Source organism: Notamacropus eugenii, chromosome 7 (genome assembly GCF_028372415.1).
Source record: "Notamacropus eugenii isolate mMacEug1 chromosome 7, mMacEug1.pri_v2, whole genome shotgun sequence".
NCBI classification, from domain to species: Eukaryota; Metazoa; Chordata; class Mammalia; order Diprotodontia; family Macropodidae; genus Notamacropus; species Notamacropus eugenii.
This window is the reverse complement of record NC_092878.1, coordinates 139,360,684-139,382,607: the sequence shown is the minus strand read 5'-3', so window position 1 is coordinate 139,382,607 and position 21,924 is coordinate 139,360,684. Positions and strand designations below refer to the sequence as shown.

At 36.7% G+C, this 21,924-nt stretch overlaps 1 protein-coding gene and 1 long non-coding RNA gene across 2 annotated transcripts in view; one reads left to right on the top strand and one right to left on the bottom strand.

Annotated features, from left to right (window-relative positions):
- The window catches only part of PPP3CA (protein phosphatase 3 catalytic subunit alpha), a 385,241-nt gene that overhangs the window by 65,082 nt on the left and 298,235 nt on the right, over window positions 1-21,924 (top strand). The window lies entirely within an intron of this gene.
- Window positions 3,199-6,923, bottom strand: LOC140514346 (uncharacterized). Its single transcript, XR_011970555.1, has 2 exons — window positions 6,815-6,923; window positions 3,199-5,265 (listed from the first exon to the last, which is right to left on the bottom strand). It is a non-coding gene; the product is annotated as an uncharacterized lncRNA (long non-coding RNA).

Here is a 21,924-nt window from a genome sequence, read left to right as displayed (position 1 = left end):
ATGTGACTTAAGTCTACCTTCTGCATAGTGACTTCAGTTGTTCTCAGAACTTGACTCTTGAACTATAAATCCTAGAAAGTGAGTCAGTTTCTAAAACCTTATTATATGATCACCACTTCCTTTCTTATATTTCACCAGTCATCTTTAATGATCAATTCTGAATTTTTTTTATGGATTGAAACCCAGATCACTATAGCTTACATTTTGCAGACTCTGTTGTCTTTTCCTCCTCTTCCTCCTCCTCCTTTTCCTCCTCCTCCTCCTCTTCCTTCTTCTTATTATTATCATGACAATAATTGCCCTTCCCCAATCTTGTGGTACCTTGTTGATTTTCTATGATCTTTCAAATATTACTGATGGTGATTCCGCAATCACATCTTTCAGTTTCTTTTTCTATAACTGAAAATGCAATTAATTTGTGACAGGTGATTTGAATTTATCAAGGGCAAGGAAGGCAGTCTCTAGTATTATTTATATTTAGGTACCAAATCACTCTCAATCATTTCTGTTCTGTCATTTACAATCAAAAATCTCTTTTCTTGTCAGAGGGAAGAGAATTGAAATAATTGAGGAACTTTGATTTTTTTCTTCTGCTTTTAGTTCTCATCTTCCAATAAATCCCAAATAAAGGCCATAGCTAACTTCATATACTAAAAATTAAAGTGTCAGGCATAAAAATGTTCATGATTTTCTCATCCTGATTTTCTCACCTCCCAATTTCATTGTTTTTTGATGAATTTTAAATGAAATTTGTTCTTGATTTTGCTATATGCATTGGAAAAAGTACTGAAGCAGTTACTTTATAAGCTGATTTTATAAATAGCTTGTGAATGGTTTCCTAGAATGAGAAAAGTATAATGTGTTTTCAATATCTGACTTATTTTTTCCTAGAGAGTTCCACTCTGCAATCTATGGAATTATCACATGGAAAATTGCAGCATCTGGATATCTTAGTTCAGTTTTGGAGGACATACAGATTCTTCTGAATAATATCATAGGGTTTTAGAATTGGAAGAACTTTAGAAATCATCAATTTTAGCACCACCTTTTGTCAATGAAAAAACAAGCTGAGAGTGAGTGATTTTTGTAAGGTCACACAAATGGCAAATGACATAGTTTATATATTAATAGGACATTCTGATTCCAGATCCAGTGTTCTTTCTACTCTAACATATAATTTAAATGAAGCTGAAAATTTGGGCTTAAGGAGCCATTATTTGCTCTTTTTTTTTTTTTTTTGCCTATATGTCTCGAGGAAAAAAAAGCCATACTTTGCTAATTAGTTCTACTTAATTCTTCCTTTCTTTCCTTTTTATATTTTCCTAATTAGGATCAACCTGATTAAACAATAATACGGTAGTAGAAATACTGTCTCTAATTCACTGCCTCCACTTAGTGCTATTTTATATTAGAAAAAGTTTAAACTTTCTCTGAAATAATTGTGCCACTGGCCCCAAGGAGAACTGTTCTTAGTAAAAGCAAAGCAGGAAGTTAATCTGACCCATATAGAATGGCAGTTTTAGAGGCCATCAAGGGAAAGGATTGGGGAGGGGAGTATGTACTCCCCAGGGAGATCCAGCAAAACTGTTAACTCTAAAGAAGACAATGCACAGAAGAAGCCACTGATAATTGAATTGAAGATGGTGAAATATATTTGAGGCTAAAAAGTCACAAATCTTTCATCTTGTTTAAAAAAAAAAAGAATTCAAATTGAGTCCTTAGTCCAAGGGATATACATGTGTATTTTCAGCGAGGTAATATGATATACTAGACAGGAATCCATTCTCAGAGTCACCATATAAGTTTCACTATTGATACTTACTGGTTATGTGACCCTGGGCAAGTCACTTATAGATTCAAGAGACTGTCAGGTTAAGGAATTATTAGCCTAGAGCCCATGATTTTAAAAAAAAAAAATGGTATTTCAATATAGGGACAGCTAGATGGTAGAGTGGATAAAACACTGTGCTTGGAACAAGGAAAACTCATCTTCATAAATTTAAATCTGACCCCAGACACTTACTAGCTGTAAGAACCTGACCAAGTCACTTATCTCTATGTGCCTTGGTTTCCTCATCTGTAAAATTAGCTGAAGAAGGCAATGGCAAACCATTCCAATATTTCGCCAAGAAAAGCCCAAATCAGGTCAGAGAGACAGAGTTAGACACTACTGAAAATGACTGAATACACAATTTGTTATAGTTGATTTCCTTTGTGATCTTATGTATTGTATCTTATCCATTTAAAAACAAATCTGAGAAGTGTTCCATGAGTCAAAAAGAAGTAAATAACCCTTGATCTATTTCATCTTTTTCAATTTATAAATGAGGAGGCTCAAACCCAGAAAGACTAGCTAATCTATTGAAGACCTAAAAGTGATAGTTAAAATTTTCCAGTTTTTTTTTTTCAATTGATTTTGAGAAATAGGAGATGACATGTAAGACACTTCCTAAATTCTCAAATTGGCCTTTTGACTAATGTAGCTAAAACTGTAGAATCTTAGATTGAGGAAGAATTCAAGGACCTATCTAATCCAACCTCCAATGTCACAGTCACCTTTATCCAATTTATTTTTCTTGCTGAATTTTATTTTTTAATAACTTTAGCAACTGTCTGTCAATATGTATATATTATATGTAACATAGTAATATCTGTTTATACAAATATATACATACACATGTGTATATGACTATGTATACATAGGCATAAATAGACACACATTCATACACAAAACATTTACATACATATACCGCACACACACATGCACACACACACACACACACCCCAACCTTATATTCCCTTATAGGCTTCATTCTTGGTAAAATCACTTATTGAAATGGGTCCTGACTTTATAATGCCCTACATCCTTCCTTTTCATAAAAACCCATTTGATATTCCACTTCCTCTAGAAAACTTTCCATGATTAAAGGAAAGCAGGGTGGGGCCACTGATCCAACAGGAAACAATCTCTGGCAGTCTTTCTCATTTCCTGCAGAATGAAGATGCCAAAGGTCAGACCATGTGCCTGTAGGATGCTTTTGGTGAAAGTGATTACTTTCACTTCTTTCCTGTTTAATGACCTAACATTAAAAAGTTCTCTCTCTTAGTCATGTTAGAAGTGTCTTTAAACTTCAATTTGAATTTAAGACAGTTCAAATTCATGAAATATTTTGATTAGAAAGATTAAGGAGATTGATCTTTCTAAAAAAAAAAAAAAAAAAAGAAAAACCTTCTTTCTGCTCTTCTACTTTCCAGATGATGCTGCCATATCAGCAGCTCAGTCCTTCCCAACTGAAACCACTTCCTAGCTAAGTCCTCCTTCTTACCTGTGCCAATCTCTTGTTCATTTACCTAAGAGTATTAAACTGGCAGATTGGTCCTCATTCTTCTTGATATTAGCAGAGCGTAGAGGAAAGCATCAGATTTGTAATCAAGAGCTTAGCCTTTGAATCTCACTCAGCCTGCATTCTTGTTATGGGGCAATGAACAAGCCACTTGAATGCTCTTTGACATAGAGATAATTTTTCACTACTTACCCCACAATATTTTCTTGAGTATTTTGTAAACTTTAAAGTGCTATATAAATGGACTTCTTATTCTTTCTAATGAACTTAGCAGTGAGCTAGTTGTACCTCTGTCTTCTTCCCTCTCCGTTCTTAATTCATCCTGAAACTGTACCGTGATTGATCATTCTGAGACATCAGGAGGCTAGCTCTAATGCCAGCATCCTATTAGTTCAATGTAGGTAGCAAAATGAAGTACTCACAAGAGATTGAGCATTAAACATAAGGAGATTTACTTTGCCTTAAAACAGCAAGGATACAGTGGCTTTTAAATTCTCTGGAAATGACTCCCCTTGAATCCATAGGTTTGGTTAGTAGGGCAGAGTATAGTAACTCATGTTGGCTTCAGAAATCCAATAAATCTGAGGGGACTAAACTCTATGGAACTGGGACTTTTAATTCTCTTAGATAATCAGGAAGCTGTTTTAGGGAAGCTGGGGCAAATCAAGTCTCGGGAGATGATTTGTCATTTTGGCTACCTTGTGTTGGTTGGAGTGGGGATGGGGGAACAGGTCTGCAAGGAAGGAAGCTGCCTCCAGGAAACTGGAGCCAATCAGGTCCTGGGGGGCATCTGTCTTCTTTTAGGCAGAACCCCTCCATGCTGTGGGAGGGAGGAAAGATTTGTCAGGGAAATACTAGTGCTGTCAAATAGGGTATGAATGTAATGAATTTGAACATCAAGCAACTTTGATTAATGGTTGACTTTTGATTATATTTCTTATGTCTAACCTAAGTCTTTTGTGCTGCAATTTAAATAATTCTTTTTGTTTTTCTTTGACATTGACAGATCAGTAGAATCTTGTTACTACTGTTCTTATAAAAATTGCCTTTATGTCTGTGTGAAAATTACAGTTATGATCAATCACTTTTCCTAGTCAACCAGAATTTATAAGTTTCCACTCTGTGCCAGGCATTCTGCTAGGTGCTGGAAATATGAAGGAAAAAAAAAGAAATGAAGCAATCCTTGCTCACAAGTAGCTTACGTTATACTGGATGTAGGGGACAAGATAAGTTCACAAATGCTGTGCAACTGTAAAATGTTATCTTACAAAGTTTCCTTAAATATTTTAATTCCCTTTCCTCCAGGTTTAGAATACATAACCTCTTTTGTCTACTTAAAAATGAAATTAATAAATAAATTGTCAAATGTTACTGAGAATCTACTATATCAAAGATCTAGCCCTTACTCTCAAATACATTCAAATTTATTAAGTGTCTTCTATGTACAAGGCAAAGTACTTTGTTTTGGAGAAACAGACATTATGAAATAACAAAATCCTTGCCCTCAAGCTCATACTCTACATAACTACAAAGTTGTAGATCAGAAATGGAACATAAACCAATATCTTATATCATTTACTAAGATAAGGTCAAAATGAATACATGACTTATATAAAGAGAGATATGAAAAGAAAACTAGAAAAATACGGAGCCTATAAGTTATCAAACTTACAGATAGGTGAACAGCTTGTGAATAGACAAGATGTAGCAAAGTTCGGTGTAAAATGGATAAATCTGATTATAAAGGACATTTTCAAAATCTCCACAATACTCTATAACCCTTAGTGTCATCAAACCTTGTGAAAGGTTCCCCAAAGCAATACCTGTGTAATGCCAGCTACTGTCCTCTGCTCTTTAAAAGTGTACTCAAATTATTTCCCATCCAATAACAACAGTTTACACGTTCTGGCAATAGAGGTACCTGTAGGAGAGATGTTTAACAAAGATGTTGAAATAAGGGTCTTGCATTAAAATGCATAAATGGATTTCATTATTGTCTTAATAATCCTTGTCTGTTCACTTTATATAGTCACCTATTGTTTTCTCAAGGGATATAAATTGTCTTTCTACTATTCATTTTCATGATATGTCACTGACTTGGAAGGTTAGACTTGTATTTAGCTATAGTTGTCTTCCATTTGTTTGATGGCAGAGGAATCGGGGACACTTAGTCTTGAATGCAACTCATCCCAACATAGTGGGGAGCATCTTCTTTTCCTCAGAAACAATCAACCTCATACGATGCTGTCTTTTGCTGCCTCTTCTCCTAGAGGCAGTAGCTTTGCCACAATGCCAGCAAAAAAGGACCTGTTCAGTCCTTTGATAATGTTGGTTTAAAAACTAGGAAGATTATAGTCATTGCCCTCCTTTTAAAAATTGAGGCCAACAGGCAACAGGGTTTTCCTCCTTCCTGCACTATCAGAGAATGGCAGATTTTATTAATGACCTCACTGCCAGGATTTCCTTCTCTTATCCAATATGTGTTCCTTTCAGTCTTTGTTTCTTTCTGTCTCTCCCTCCCTTTCTCTCTCCATCTCTGTCTCCTCTATCACTCTGTTTCAGTCTTTGTCTCTTTCTGTCTCTTTTGTTTTAAGGACACTCTTTGGTTTAGTGGTCTTTAATGCAAGAAAACATTGTTTCAGCTCTGTCTATCCTCCAAACTGTGTATAAATATTGTTTTGGAAAAAATAAAGCAAATATTTAGACAGCTGCTTCCTTTCTTCCTTTAAAAAATGACAGATGATGTTTTAAATGCCTCTAGTACATCTATACAGCCTTCTAACCAGTGTGCTTAAGCTCCTGATGCCACTCATCAGTTTTTCTGTTGGTGGTAGGAGAACATATTCTTTCTAATTGTTGGCATCTATGAACTTGTATAAATGTACTTTGTCTTAAATATGTGTGGCACTTTTTATGCATATGCAAATTCTCATGGGAGAAATAGAAGAATCAAGAATTCAAGAATCATAGAATTTTAGAAATGGAGATCTCAGTGGTCCTCTGGTTTTATTCCTATATGACAAAGACTCCCCTCTCTTCCTTCCCTGACAGTGTTCACCCTGATACTTTTTGAAGGCTTCCAATTGGAGGGAACTCCCACACTAATCTGTCCCCTACTCCTTGAGGCAGGGCAACTCACTTTTGGAAAACATCAATGACCCTTTTTACATTTTTTCAGCCTCCATTAATACTTAATTTGACTTTTCACAACTGTTAGCTTTTGCTGATTCTGTCCTCTGGAGCCAAATGGAACAAGTATAGTCTCTCTTCCATATGGCAGGACTTCAAAATCTTGAAGAAAACTATCATGTTCCTTGGAGTCTTCCCTTCTCCAGGCTAACCATCCCCTCTTCCTTCATCTGTTCCTTCTATGGCATGAACTCAACATCCTTGACATCCTGCCTGAACCCTGGCACCCTGTACCAAACTCACTTTTCCAGATATGATCTGATCATTGCAGAAAGACTCACCTCCTATTCTTGGAAACTAATCCTCTTGGTGCAATCCAAGGTTATATTAGTTATTTTTTTCTTTGTCCACCACATCACACTGTCAAATAATGTTGGGCTTGCAGTCCACCACAACCATTAGATATTTTTTTTTTACATTATTGTCTAACAATACTTCCTCTAGGCAACTAGGTTGCACAGTGATAGTAGAATGCTAGGTGTTGAGTCAGAAAGATATGAATCCAAATCCATTCTCAGACATTTTCTACCTATGTGACCTTAGGCAAATCACTGAAGCTCTGTCTACCTCAGTTTCTTCATCTGCAAAATGAGGATAATAATAACACAACTCCCAGGCTTGTTATAAATGGAATGAGGTAATATTTGTAAAGCACTTAGCACAGTGCCTGGCACCAAGTAGGTATTTAATGAATGCTTGTTCCCTTCTCTTTTCCTATCTTATACTTGTTAAGTCAATTTTTTGAGATAGGTATGAAGGGAAATCCGTTCCTTATTTAGCAAATTTCAGATTCATTGTTCTTCATGGGAAAATCTAGTGTACAAGAAGTGGGTTTATTTGGAAGATGTGATAGAAATGAAAAAGCACTGGGTCTGAAATGAAATATTTTAGTTCAAAGTCTAGCTAGGCTCCTTGTGCATGATTGACAGCCACATTTTAATGTTGAGAAATTCAGTTCAACAATTCAATAAACATAAACTCCACGCAAGCCACTGTGCTGGGCATTGAGATTCAAAGATGATATCTGTCCTCCAAGAGATTATATTCTCCTGAGGGACGCAATATATAAATACTTATAAATAAATTCAGGGTAATTTGAGGAGGGGGAAGTTAGTGAATGCTTTCCAAAGAAGGTGGAACCTGCCTTGGATTCTGAAGGAGCTAAAGACTTTTTGAGTGATGGAGATGAGGAGGGAGTGGATTCAAGATATGGAGAAATTATCACTCAACAAGCTTGAGGTAGGAAAATCATTTAGAAGCCTATTGCAGTTGTCCAGAGGAGAAGTGAGAGGAGTCTGTGCAACTGTGCTAGCTGTAAGTTGAGGGAAGGGCTCAGGACAGAGCCTTGGGGGTCACCCCTGGTTAGTAGATGAACTGGATGAAAGTCCAGAAAAGAGCACTATCAAGGATCGAATAGATAGCAAGGAAGAGAATAGGGAGAGAATTGTGTCGTGAAAACTTAGAGAATGGAGACTATCTAGGAGATGGTGATTGGCACTGGCAAAAGTTGAAGGGGGGTTTAAAAGGCTAAGAATTGAGAACAGGTCATTATGAGATCATTTGTGATTTTCGAGAGGGTAGTAGAACAGTGACATTGGAAACTCAGTTGCAGATGTCTTAGAAGGAAAAGAAAGGAGGGGACATCTCAGCACTTAGTGTGGATGACTTCCTCAAGGAATGTAACCAAGAAGGGGAGGAGAGACATAGTTCAGTAGCCATCAGATATCACCGGATGCAATGAAGAATTTTTTAAGGATATGGAAAGACATTAGTTTATTTGTAAGCTGCAGGAAGTGAGACGGTAGATAGAGAAAGAGAGTAGATATAATAATGAGGAAATCTTCTGGAGAAAATGAGAGAGGCTGATATCAAAGGTGATGGAGAGGAGATTGTTTTGGCAAGGAGAAAGGTTACCTCATTCTCAGGATATAGAAGAGGTAGATGTTTGAGTGAAATGAGATTAGTAGAATGGGAGGAGAGGTAGCTAGATTTTTTTTTTGTTGTTGTTGAATTAGAAGGTACAGTCATCAGCTGGGAGAGTGTAAAGAGGAGAAACTGTGGTGGGAGATTTGAGAAGGGATGAAAAAGCTTGGAATAAGCACAATGGTTAGTGGAATGACAAATCAATTAGTGAAAGAATTATTTTGCTATCCCTTGGGGCTTAGATGAGATTACATAATATAGATTTTTAGTAGATGCAATCTGGACTATTTTGTGAATTTCCCAACACCTGTTTAGCATAGTGCCTGGAACATAGTAGGTGCTTTCATAAATGTTATTTTATTTATTGATTGGTTCAGGAGAATGGTGAGAGTTAATCCAGGGTTTGATTGGCAATAGAACAAGGAGGCATCTACAGTAAAGGATACTACAGAGTAGGAATGATTTTAGCCTAGGCAAAGGAAGAAAAAAAGAAGATGGAATTGGAGGTGCACAGGAGAGCAAGGAGATCAGTTTGGCTGAAATCTTGAGTGCATAAAATAATTGTGAAATAAGTCTGGAAATTTAAGTATGAAAATTCATTTAATCTTTCTTTGATTTTACTACCTAATCTATGACATGAGAAGATTAGGCAAGTTTTTAAGACTCCAGACAGCTTTAAACTGTGATATAATTTTGTATAGAAGTACAAACTTTGCTGAATATTTATTTTTTAATGAAACTCTATGTAGTAGATAGGGGAGAAATTGGCATCTCCATTTTCCAGGTAAGGATAAGAGTCATCCTGACAATCCCAAGGCCATTGAGTGTCCCAAGCCTTCTAACTCCAAACTTCAGCCTTCTTTTCTTTACCTTCTAGAAATCACATCTTCTTTGGTTGTGGCAATACCACATCACTTAATCTCATTGTAAATTAAGACAAACAGCTGGAAAAAAAATTTTCAATTGAATCAACCACTTAGACTGTCTGCTTAACTGCTGTCAGTTCACTCAGATTCAGAAAACTCTTCTGGACTTGTGCTTTCCATCTTGGATCTCAGTCTTTTTTCAGTGGATGATGGTAGTTTGAGGAATAGGATTCTAGTCTCTCAATCTGCTTTGCTTTTCCTGGATTCCTCCAACTCCTATTTATATCAGCTCCCACTCCTGTCATTGGCATGGCTCTGAGCTGGCAGGACACTGGGCTTTCTGGAAGGTGACACTGTCCCCTCAACCTCTCTGGGGCCAGCTGTCAGGGCAAAGAGGGAAACCCTATCACTATGGTATTATATGAACATAGCTCTGGGAAGAAAACTTATAAAAGAAACTTCGTCTTTGATTTAGATTATCTCTGTTTCCCCAGAAATAGTTTTGCCAAAGGCTAGTCAATTTTCAAACATCATTTGAAATTTGTCAGATTGAAAATACTTTTTTCTTTACTTTATTTTGAGTCTTTTTTTGTCCCTGAATTTCATAGCATGACTTACATGGAAATGTGTTTTGCATGACTACACATGCATAACATGTCAAATTACTTGCCTTCTCAATGAGGGAGGGAGAAGAGGGAAGAAGGGAAGGAGAGAATTTGGAACTCAAAATTTGAAAAATATGTTAAAATTGTGTTTGCATGTAATTGGGGAAAATAAAATATTAAATTATTTTACCAGAAAAATTTAAAAAAAAACAAACTTGTCTTACTCTTGCCAACGCATGTAGGGGATAACATTCCCCTTCCTATTTTTCTTCTACTTGATTTTGTAACAAAGTTAGTTTGCCAGATTTTATGTCATGCTATATTATTCCCAGTGATTTAGCCATTGTGAAAATAATGGGAAGCAATGATGTTGTCCATGCTAGTTCACTAGCAAATTCAAATACTGAGCACTTTTGTTTCCCTAGACACAGAGTTCTCAGTCTGGAGTCAACTAACTTAAAGAAAACAAACTAACTGTATCTTAATGAAATTGATTTCCTCTGTAAGCCTGAGTATTTTATTTTGTGCATTCTGAAACATTCTTCTAAGAAGAGGTATGTAAGCTTCACCACATTTTCAAAGAGGTCTTTCACACAATAAAAGGTAGCATGGACAAAAATGATAGGTCAGTCAGATGCATCATACCTGAACAGGAACAGAAGGTACGCTGTCCAGTGACATCACAACTTTGCAGTTTCAGTCTCCCAGGTTGGTATAGCTAAGAGAAACAAAATGTTCTTATGATGGTGTTGGTCAAAGGCTGGTGGTTCTGTATTGAATAAAAGTTTTCACAGCAAGAAAACTGGGGGGAGGGAAGAGGTCGAGATCAGTTGTGGTCTCCATAGTTCCCCGTTGGCTTCAGTCTTCTGCTATAACTAAAAGTGGTGTTAAAGGTACGTATTAGCAGTGAATGAGACTTTTGCAGGTCTCTAGAGTGCAGAAAATGGAGTTTGATTTTGCTAATCTTGTTGTTGCTTCTAACACTTAAATACTTTTATTTGAGAGTCAAGAGATTTTAAACTGGTGAATATTTTTCCTTTAGAAATAAATCAAATTAAAGGAAAACATGGGGGAGGGCTAGCTACTCCATATTTTCATTGACATCATGACAAAGGCCTAGGTTTGGAGAATTAAATCTGGATTTGACAATAGCATTTTACTGTAACGTTTTGGAATTAATAAACGCAAACTATTAACACATAAGTATTAGAAGAGCCCTTTGGGACTCAAAAACAATAGAATAAACCTTATTTGCGATTTTTCTCTTATCTTATATCTAAACTCTGCCAAAATAAATGGGTCTCTCCACTGGGGAAAAAATACACCAAGGACTTTTAAAAGCATAAAGATTCCATCCTCAGCTGTCGAAAACTGATCCTGGGATACCACAGCTAATGTGCTCTTCTGTGAGAAGCTTGAACCCTGTCACAGGTGACAGCTGACCTACTTACTCAGACCTTGTTAAAGAGACCTCCTCAGCTTCTGGGCCTTGGAGTGCCCTGTCACACATGGCTGCCTGCTGCACAGAGCCACAGACTGCTGAAGTTAGCTCCTAGATTTACAGTCTTGTTGGATAATAAATCTTCTCTGTTTTCGATGTAATTAATCAACAGTGAGGATGGGTCATTTGGCAAAACTGCAAAAAAATAAAATAAAATTGCAGAGTTGTATAATAAAGGCTAGGGTTAGGGGCAGGGAGGGAAGGAAAGTCAGCAGAAGCTATGAGAGTGTCTCCAAGGTCCCCTTGACTCCATATTGAGAAATTGTTTTGAACAATATTCACTTTACTATAAAGGAAAGAATGAACAAACAAAAAAAAAGATCCTCTGACTTCTCTTTACCCCTAGAAAATTCAATTTCTTCATTCTCTTGTATGTTACTACTATAAATCACAAAGTAATGACTTCATTTGGAGCTTACATTTAAAGGCATACGTTTAAATACACTACTGCATTACTGTTCAGTGTGTGAACACTATTTTATACTAAACTGGCATTTTAGACCCCTACCTCCTTTATTTGAATAGATTGTTTAGCTATGGATATGGCATATCTGTATGCCATCAGTTACATTAATGTGTTGTTTTTTTTCTAAACTATTCCCCTTTTTTCTTTTTTTTTTTAATTCTTTGTTAGAGTACAATTTGTGGGTAGGAGTGGAGGGAGGGACATATTTAGAAATGAAGCTGATATAAAAACAAAAAATAGCAAACTCTTAAAAAAAAGATGTACCAAAAACCTAATTTTAATTATGGCAGGGGCCTTTGAGATATCTTCCAGCCCTCCCCCATCCTACTCTCCACCCTATCTCTCCCATTTTACAGTTGATGAAACAGACCCAGACATGAGAAGGAGAGGGTAAGACTCCTTGACTTAAACCCAATTCACTTGCAGGTCATGGCATCACCTTCCTGATGTCATGGTCCTCTTTGAGAATAATGAACAAACAGCAGCAGCAGCGGGTAGTAATTGACAAAGCCAGACTTCGAACACACATCCTCTGATTCCAAATACAATCCTTGTTCCACTGCATCAGGTGTTTGTCACTTAGTACGTATTCTCTGGAATTAATTGAGATTCTGCAATTGACAATTTGCTAAAAAGAACTTAAGAGTTGGTAATGTGGTTTGAATCTCCGTTTCTATGCTGTTGGTTTTTATGAAAGAAATTGTCCTAACCCGGAAACTTCACTGACTATAGCAGTTGAGCTATTTATATACTCTGTGGGTGTGCTGTCGTGACTGATAGTCACCCCAAAATCAAGTCAACAAGTATTATTGTTTTTACATTTTATTTTTTCTCAATTACATGTAAACAAAATGTTTAACATTCATTAAAATTTTTTTGTTTCAAATTTTCTACCTTCTTCTGTCGCCTTCCCCAACAGATTCTATATGTGCAGTCATGCAAACATTTCCATATTAGCCATTCAGAAAGTATTTATGAAGTACTTACTATGTGCCAGGCACTGTGCTAAATGCACAGAACATAAACATAACCCTAAAGAAAGTCAGTTCCTGTCTTCAGAAAGCTTTTATTCTAGTAGGAGAAGACAGCATGTAAAAGGGATCAGTAAATGGAGAAGGGTGGAGGCGGAGAAAGTACCAGCATGGGGCACTGCGGGGAAGCCCAAAGAGTCAGGAGTGTAGTATAGAGGTTCTGGGAAGAACTGATCTTTGAATAGGTGGGTAACTATGGATATAGCATATTTGTATGCCATTAATTACATGAATGTACTGTTTTTTGCTAAACTACTCCCACTCCTTTCTTTTTTTCTCTGTTAGCGTATAATTTGTGGATAGATTGCCTAAGGTGATGCCAAGTAGATCTCTTTCTTTTCAGTTTGGTTGAACTTGGAAACTGTAGGAGGTAGATGATATAAGCTAGGAATAGTCGGGATCCTAGAATGGTGTGGTTTGCTAGTTTATAAAACCTACCTATTATCTATAGCCTTTGATTTGGAGTAAGTCATGTAATTCCTCTTGCCTTGGCTTCAGGGATTTATGAGGACCCTATGAGATAACATTGAACTGTTCCAGAAGATCTGTAATATTTACTGGCATGATATGGCAGAACCAGGGAGAAGATGAAGACTTTTAAATTTCACAAGTAAAAGCTCAGCTAAGTTCATGTCTTTTAAGAGAGAAGAGCAGGGAGGGGGAATAAATCAAAGGCGTAATTTCTTCTTAGAGTCGGTTTTCGGAACTTCTGCTACAGGACTGTCTCTCCACTACCTATCCATCCCTTATCCAAGACTAAATCTTGCCAAGTCCGTTTCTGCATGTCCACCTCTTTCTTTCTTTCTATTCTCACAGTTATAAACTAACCTTATCATCTGTTACGTATATTATTTCAATTATTTCCTTCATACTTTTAGGTTTTCCCTTCTATAATTCATTGTTCACACATTTGCCAAAAAATGTAACTTTAAGAAATATATATTTCCCATGTCCCTCCTCTTAAAAATCCAGTGGCCCTATAACTCTTCAGCCTAATGTCAAAGGTCTCCATAATCTATTTCCAACCTGCCTTTCCATATTTAGTTCACATTCCTCTCCCAAGGTGGATTATTAATTGTTTCCTGGATTGGACATTCCATTACATCTCTAACCTCTGTGCTTTCTTTCATCTAGGAGATTCTTGATGGCTATAATGCTTTTTTCTCTAAATTTCTACCCCTCTAAATCTTTATCTTCCTTCTAGACACAGTCTCCCTCAACATGCCAAGATGTCACTTTATGACTACTTTTATGAGTAGATATTGTAACCCCCAGTAGAATATAAGCTCCTTGAGGGCAAGGATAATTTAAAAATATATATCTCCAGCAACTAGCATAGTGTTTTGTACATAGTAGGTATGTAGAAGGAAGGAATATGAAGGCACAGTGGAAATATTTCAGAAATGCAAAGCATATTGTAAAAATAGTTTAAAAATAACTCATTATGGCTCTCTCCCAAAAATGAATTTATTTTAGATTCTGAATTTACTCTTTTTTTTAATGATAAATTCTTAAGCTAGAGTGTCTAGCTTAGCCATGACCATTTTAACTGAGTTTTGAGTTAGTGAGTAGAAATGAAAGTAGTTATTTAAGCTACAGGGCAACAGAAGCAGCTTGGGTTTGGAAGGCAGAGGACCTAGGTTTGAACCTTGTTTCTCCTACTTCCTTCCTGTAAGACTATTGGTAAATTATTTCACTTCCCCGGGCCTCAGTCTATCTATTTATAAAGTAGTTTACATGTATAAATATATCACTAAGGTCATCTAAGTATCACTAAGTATATCACTTTTAGTCCCAAATCTGATCCTAGGATTTTCTTTAAAAAATAATTTGTACTTGAATATCCCTTGAATATTATAATTAGAATTGAATATTAGATTTTTTCCTTTCTATAAGATGATGTGCTTTATATGGTACTGATCTGATTACAGAGATCCTAAAAATTGATTTAGCAAATTTAAAACTATTGAGGATGAATGACACTTTAATCTATCTTTCTGCAAAGGGCTTTTAGGTGCCATTTGTGTAAATCAACCAAATGAAAACATTTCAAGCTACCTACATTCCAATTTGCGCTTATTATTAATCAAGTTTGAATGTAAAGTGTCTACTGAAGAGTTACCATTAAAATTAAAAATGCATCTGCTTGTTGCCTGAATTGATGATATAAAATGGATTCTGTGCTTCCAGGATAGAGTTGTCACATCAGAAACAATGGTGACTTCAGTAAAAATGCCTTTAAACAAGTGGGGGAGAAAGGCGGGGGAGGGGGGGGATTGGAGGGGTGAAATGAATGTAGATGCTGGCATGGCAACAGCCTTTGGGAAGAAATGAAGATTTAAATCTCTCAGTGTTTCCATAGCCAAATCATGGGATTTACGGAATTTTGTGTTCACTTACTTCTTATTTAGGAATTTTAATTTATTAAGGAATTTTCGCAGCTTATGTGTCACCTACCAACATAAAAATAAGAAGTGAGCATATTATGTACCACTGTGGTGGTATAGATTGCCCCAAATTTCAATGCCATTTCATGTAGGTGGGAAAAAAAAATCATTCATCCTTTTGTTTAGTCCTGAGAAGGAAAGAAATTATTCCAAAAGTCCTCCCCTCCTCCCATAAAAGTAGCAATTTTGATATAGTAACAATACAGGAATAATAGCCACAGCTATGCTTTGGATTCTAAAAACCTACCTTTCTTCGAAAAAATTGCTTACAAGTAAAAGGTTAATTACATACCATTTTCCCTCTCCCTTCTCACACAGGTCTGCTCAGCTTTTTCAGCATCCCTCCTCCCCATTCCCCCATCCTTCCACTGCCATTTCCAGACTGAAGTATCCTTACTCTTATCAAGCCACCCCTCCCTCCTAGTCTTCTATCACTCAAAATTTAGCGCCCACTCCAGACATTTTCTTTCTCACATGTAAATATCTATCTTCATTCTCTTCTTCCTCACTATTTTAACTCATAGCATCATAGGAACATAGCTTTCTGCTAGAAGAGACTTTTGAGGTTACTTAGTCCAAACTCTTCATTTTACAGATGAGGACATAGACCCAGAGGTTAAATGACTTGCTAAGTTCTCACAATTAGTTACCTCAGAACTAACACTATCACCTTCATTTTATTTTGCCCCCCAAATGTCCTGACAATCTCCTAAAGAACTCACCCCAAGGACTATGGGATATAATTGAAAGAACCCTCAACAGGGAGACAAGACACTTGGACTCATCTTTCTTTAGTCCTGACTGTGTGATTGAGACAAGTCACTTTTTGAATTCAATTTTTTTAATGTATAAAATAAGGAAGTTCACTAAGCTGATCTCTAAAGCCCCTTCCAGCTTTAACTTGTTTGATGATTCATAGGTTACTTAACATGAATAACACTGGTGATGAATTTACATAAAAGAGGAAAGCTTTATGTTTGTAAGTGAAATTAGGTATAACAAAAGGCCAGTAACGTTCTGGCAGCACTGAGAGGTTGTTACTTGCCTAGGGTCACACAGCCTGTATGTAGAGAAGGTGGCACTTGAATACAGGCTTTGCTGGCATCACCATGACTGTAAATGAATTGGGTGGAGACAGTAGTCATTATGGGAATCAGGAAATGAGTCATAGAGGAGTTGGTGTTGGAGGTGTCACTGGTGCCAGTTTCACACAGTTACCTATCTTTCAGAATCAATAAATCGCCATGTATTTATGAATGCCTACTATGTGCCAGGTGCTAAGTATACAAAGAGAAAACAAAAATACCACTTTCCCTCTAGGGCCATGGTTTTTACTCTGTTTTTTTTTTTTTTTTTTTGTCATGGAAAGCTTTGTGGCAGTTTTCAGATACATAAAATAATACACAAAATAAAATGTATAGGATTAAAAAGGAAATCAGTTATCTTAAAATAATATATTATATGTGATATATAACTATAATATAATAAAATTTTTCAAAAATAACAGAATAAAAAACAACAGATCCCTAGTTAAGAAACCATGTTCATGGAAACAGAATCTAGCTAGGGGAGGTAATGTCAAAGTAGAGAGAAAATAAACAGGAGTCAGAAAAGAAGGATTTATGTAGAAGGTAGTGAATGAGCTGAGATTTGAATGAAGCCAGAGATTCCAAGAGGCAGAAATGAGTATAGAGTGTCCTCTCTGCATGGGTAAGAATCAGGACACAGATGTGGAGAGGGGAGATGGAATGTTTTGTGTGAGTAATAGTAAGAAAGCAATTATCACTACACTATTTTGTTCATGGAGGAGAGTAATACATAATGAGGCTAGAAAAGTAGGTTACAGTCAGGTCAAAAAGGGCTCTAAGTGTCAAAAAGAGAAGCTTATAGTTGATCCAGGGAAGCATGGGAGATTATTATTTAGATGGGTGTATGAGACATGATCATACTTTGCTTTAGGAACATCATTTTGCTAGCTGTGTGGAAGATGGATTATATCGGGAGAGATATGTAGGCTAAAAAGGTCCAGTTAGGGTATTGTCATAGGCTGTGTAAAAAGAAACAAAGGCCAAAACCAGAGTGATAACCCTGTACCTGGGAAGAAGTGGACAGATACATTAGATTGTGAAGGTAGAACTTAATAAGACTGGGCAAATGGTGGGGTATATGTACAACAATTCATATAGTTTGGAATAGGTATGATAGCACATCTTAGAAAAGAATTGCCATTAGCCTGAGGGGAAATGAAAATCTAGTAGGCATGTTCCCCTCTAAGGAGATATGAGACACCTATGGGTGAGTAAGACTAAGAAGTTAGTCATAACACCAACATTTCAAACATTGGCGACTGGAAAGTTGGTGCTATCATTGACAGATATATAGAAGTATGGAAGCGGATTCAGTTTTGGGGCAAAGGTAATCAGCTCTGATTTAGACATGTTGAATTTGATATGACTACAGAATAGCTAGTTTGAAATGTCCAAATGCATGGTGCACTAGTGAAGCTTGAATGAGAGGCTGTGCCTAAATTTGTTTATCTGGGAGGTATCTGTAGAGAGACGATATTTAACCCCAGGGGAACTGAGTTTATCAAGAGAGGGAACGTAGAGATAAAGAAAGAGAACTTAGGATAGAGACTTGGGAAATAGTTATAGAGAGGAGGTATGATATGGATGATGATGCAATAAAAGATAATGAAAGAAGAGGTCAGAAAGGTAGGAGACAAAAGAGAGAAAAATATCATAAAATTAATAATAGCTGATATTTATATACCCCTCTTAAGGTTTATAAGGTCCTTTGCATAATTATAATGATAACAGCTAAAAAATAGTGCTTTACTATTTGCAAATACATTTCCTGATTTAATTCCCACAGTATAGGTAAGGTAGGTACTACAAACCCCATTTTACATGTGAAAAATAGAGGCTGAGAGAGTTTAAGTGATTTTATACTGTAAGTATCTCAGGTGAGATTCAAACTCATATCTTCGTGACTCCTGTTCTCTATCCACTGCACCTGCTGCTTTTTTAAACAAAAGAAAAAAAGAAAGGAAGAAAACAGTAGCAACAGAAATACATAGAAAAGAGTATCCATAAGAAGAAAGTCTTCAGGAGTATCAGATGCTACAGAAAATCTCAAGAAAGACTGAGAAAAGGCATCATATTTGGCTGTTAAGAGATCACTGGTAACTTTGGAGCAAGAAATTTTAATTGAGTGATTTGTTTGCAAACTGGGTTATGAAGCATTAAGAAGAGAAGGAAAGGATGAGAAATTAGGCTTAATTAGGCAATTGAGTTTAGACAGCTTTTTGTAGGAATTTGGCTACGAAAGTCAAGATATGATATAGCTTGAGCAGTTGGTAGGGTCAAAAAGTGTTGGGTTTTGTTTTTAGTCAAGAGTGGTTTTTTTTTTTTTTTAACGATCTTATTTAAGGCACCATGGAAGTAACCAGTATATATGAGAGATTTAAGCTAATGAAGAGAGATAAACGATTACAGGAGGAATCTGCTGTCTGATATAGAAGCAGATAGGATACGAAGGGATTGGTTTTAGTAAGGCTTGGCAAGGAGAAAGGAAAACAATCCATTGTAATTTGAGAACTTTCTGTACATTGTTTTCCTTGGAAATATTTACAGTGTGATGTGGTATAACATAACACAATATAGCATAATAATATATTACATAATTTAAAATATATGAAGCACTTTTCTTGAAGCAATCATATAAGGACAAGCAAATATTATCACTCTCATTTTGCACAGAATTTGCTCAAAGAGACTAAGTAAGGTCCCTGATCACATAAACAGTAAGTATTAGAGCTGGGGGTCCACTGTAGGTCTCCTGACTCCCATACTAGTACCTTTTTTCTATACCAAATATGCTTTAAAACTCTTCAAATTTTGAGTTATTTGGATAATGAAGATGTATATATATATATATATATATACACACACACACACACACACACACACACATGCGTGTGTGTGTGTGTATAAATAGAGACAGAGAGAAATGATAAGAGAGAAAGTGGGATAAAGGATGAGAAAGGGAGGGAGGAAGAGACACAGAGACAGAGAGAAAGAATGAGAGAGAGAGAGAGAGAGAGACAGAGACCGAGACAGAGACAGAGAGATATCACTGAGGATCCCAGCTTTGAGCTCTTGTTGGGGTTTCCCACCATCTTCACCATGGTACTGCTCATATGCAAACACCAATATCTCTTCATAAGAATATACATGCACACAATCACCTCCCAAAAAAATCTCTGCTTCAGAAAAGACTATGTAGAACACTGCTTATTTGAAGAGGTGCTTGATTTTTTAATAATGATCAATTTCCCTTGGGACTTTTGAAGATGCCTACTTAAAATCATATAAACTCTGTACTGGACTAATGATCTCCTCTGTGGATTACCTGCCTTTCTATGAGCACTGAGGAAGGAACCAGAGAAGTGTTGCTTTGCTACCTGCTCTCTTGACTTACTCCCTATGAGGTCTGCACCCCAGCAGGAACTGGAAGGAAGATTTGCTGTGTGAGAGAGAGCCAAAGAGCTTGCTGTCTGAGCCCTGAATCTGGGCTGTGTTTCAGCTTAGTAACTGGATCCACCTCTTCCTCCTCCTTTTTCTCCTGACCCCCTTCCACCCAGTCTCATGAACTCAATCTTCAGAATTACTTCACCTCCTTAATTAAGGCAATCATTGAATGCCGGCTATATGGGTCACATTCTGCAAGTTGTAATTCTGGGAAAACAGAAGAAAAAGGAGGTAGATATGGGACCTGCCTTGCAGAAGCTAGCTGGCTAGCTGGAGAGACAACAGGCACATATGGTGTAATTTTTGAGAATTTCAAAGTAATATCTGAATCAAGAGAGTAAAAGCTGGATGAATATATAAGCAATAAGAGAATGCAGAATTCAGGCTCCTGATTAGAGAATTACTGGGATTAATGAGGAAAGGCAATCCAAGAAGGTGTGAGTCAGACATCAAGATTAGAAAGAGGAGCTCTTACGAACCTAGAGGTCAAGTCACAGTGTATATCAGCCTGTGATATATTACCCACGTCTAGCATGGAGTAAGGGATAGCCTGGGAAATCGGCCAGTTTTCCAGGTTCAAGTTTTTACACCAACCCAAAGCTCCAGGGAAGAGCTCAGATCTTTTACTCTTTGGCCCTGAGCTTCAACTTGATCACTGCTGGTCCCTTTCATTTCCCCACCAATACCTTCTACCTTTTCATCTTCCAATTTTCATAGTGAGGATGGAAAGTAGAAAGCAATGGAGATAAGACCACCTTCATTTCTACATTTCTTCTACCTCCACTATGCACATTTATACTATTTATCATGCACTCAGTCTACTAAAAGTGCTACCTAGCTGTGATTTGACATTAGGGGCAATAGTCGCAAGAAGAATAAGCTAAAATGAACTTGAGACTAGTATAGTCCAAGAGAAGAATGATTAGCTAAACAGACATGTTTGTTTATTGGTTTATATTTCATTATTTGTGATGAAAATCCCAAGCATATCCTAAAATAAAAGCATCATTCTATTTCCAAATCAAATATAAATAACTTTTGGATTATAGATGACATAACAGTAGATAATAAATTTTAAAATAGAATTATCCTTTCATGTACAGAGTGAGTAAAAAGTATCTTTAAAAACTCAGCAAAAATCACTGCATTATAAATTTAGATGTGGAAGAGGCCTCAGCAGGCATCTAATCCAAGCACAGGCAAAAGAAATTCCCACTATAGTATACCTGACAAATGATTATCCAACCTCTACTAAAAATCCTCTTAGAAGGGGGAGTCCATTGTGTCTTGAGATTATCTATTCCACTTTTGGACAGCTCTTATTGCTAGGAGGATTTCTCTGACAGCAAGCAGGAAATGAGTTTCCAGTCAGTAATTTCCACTCATTACTTCTAGTTCTGCCCTCTTGTGCCAAACAAAACAAACCTGCTGTCTATCCTTCACATGACAGTCCTTGAAGAAAGCTATCTCATCTCCTCCTCCACCCCAAATGCTCTCAACATCTTATTTTTCTTCTCTTAATCCTAGTAGGACCCTTTGCCATTTTAACTGTCTTCTTCTGGACACATATCTTTATCAGTCTTCTTTAATTGTGATACCTAAGAATGACAAAACACTCCAAATGTGGATTGATCTGGATAGAATAACAGAGGGACTGTAAGTTCTTTATTTCTGGAAGCTGTGTGTCTCAATGCAACTCCATATTGCATTAGGTTTTTTGGCTGCCCCATCACACTGCTGAATCATAGTGAGCTTACAATTCACTAAACCCCGCCGCCAATATAGTTTTAAAGCGGTATATGGCTGTCCCTGCCTTGTTCTACACTTGTGAAGTGTTTTTTTTTTTCCTAGACCCAAGTGTAAGACTTATAATTCTTCTTATTGTCTTTCATTAGGTTCAACTTAGTCCAATGTTTAGTCTATCAAGATGTTTATGGATTGTGACTTGTCATCTAGCGTTTTGACTATCTCTCCTTCCCCAACTTTTGTTTCATCTGAAAGTGTGATTATCATGCCACTT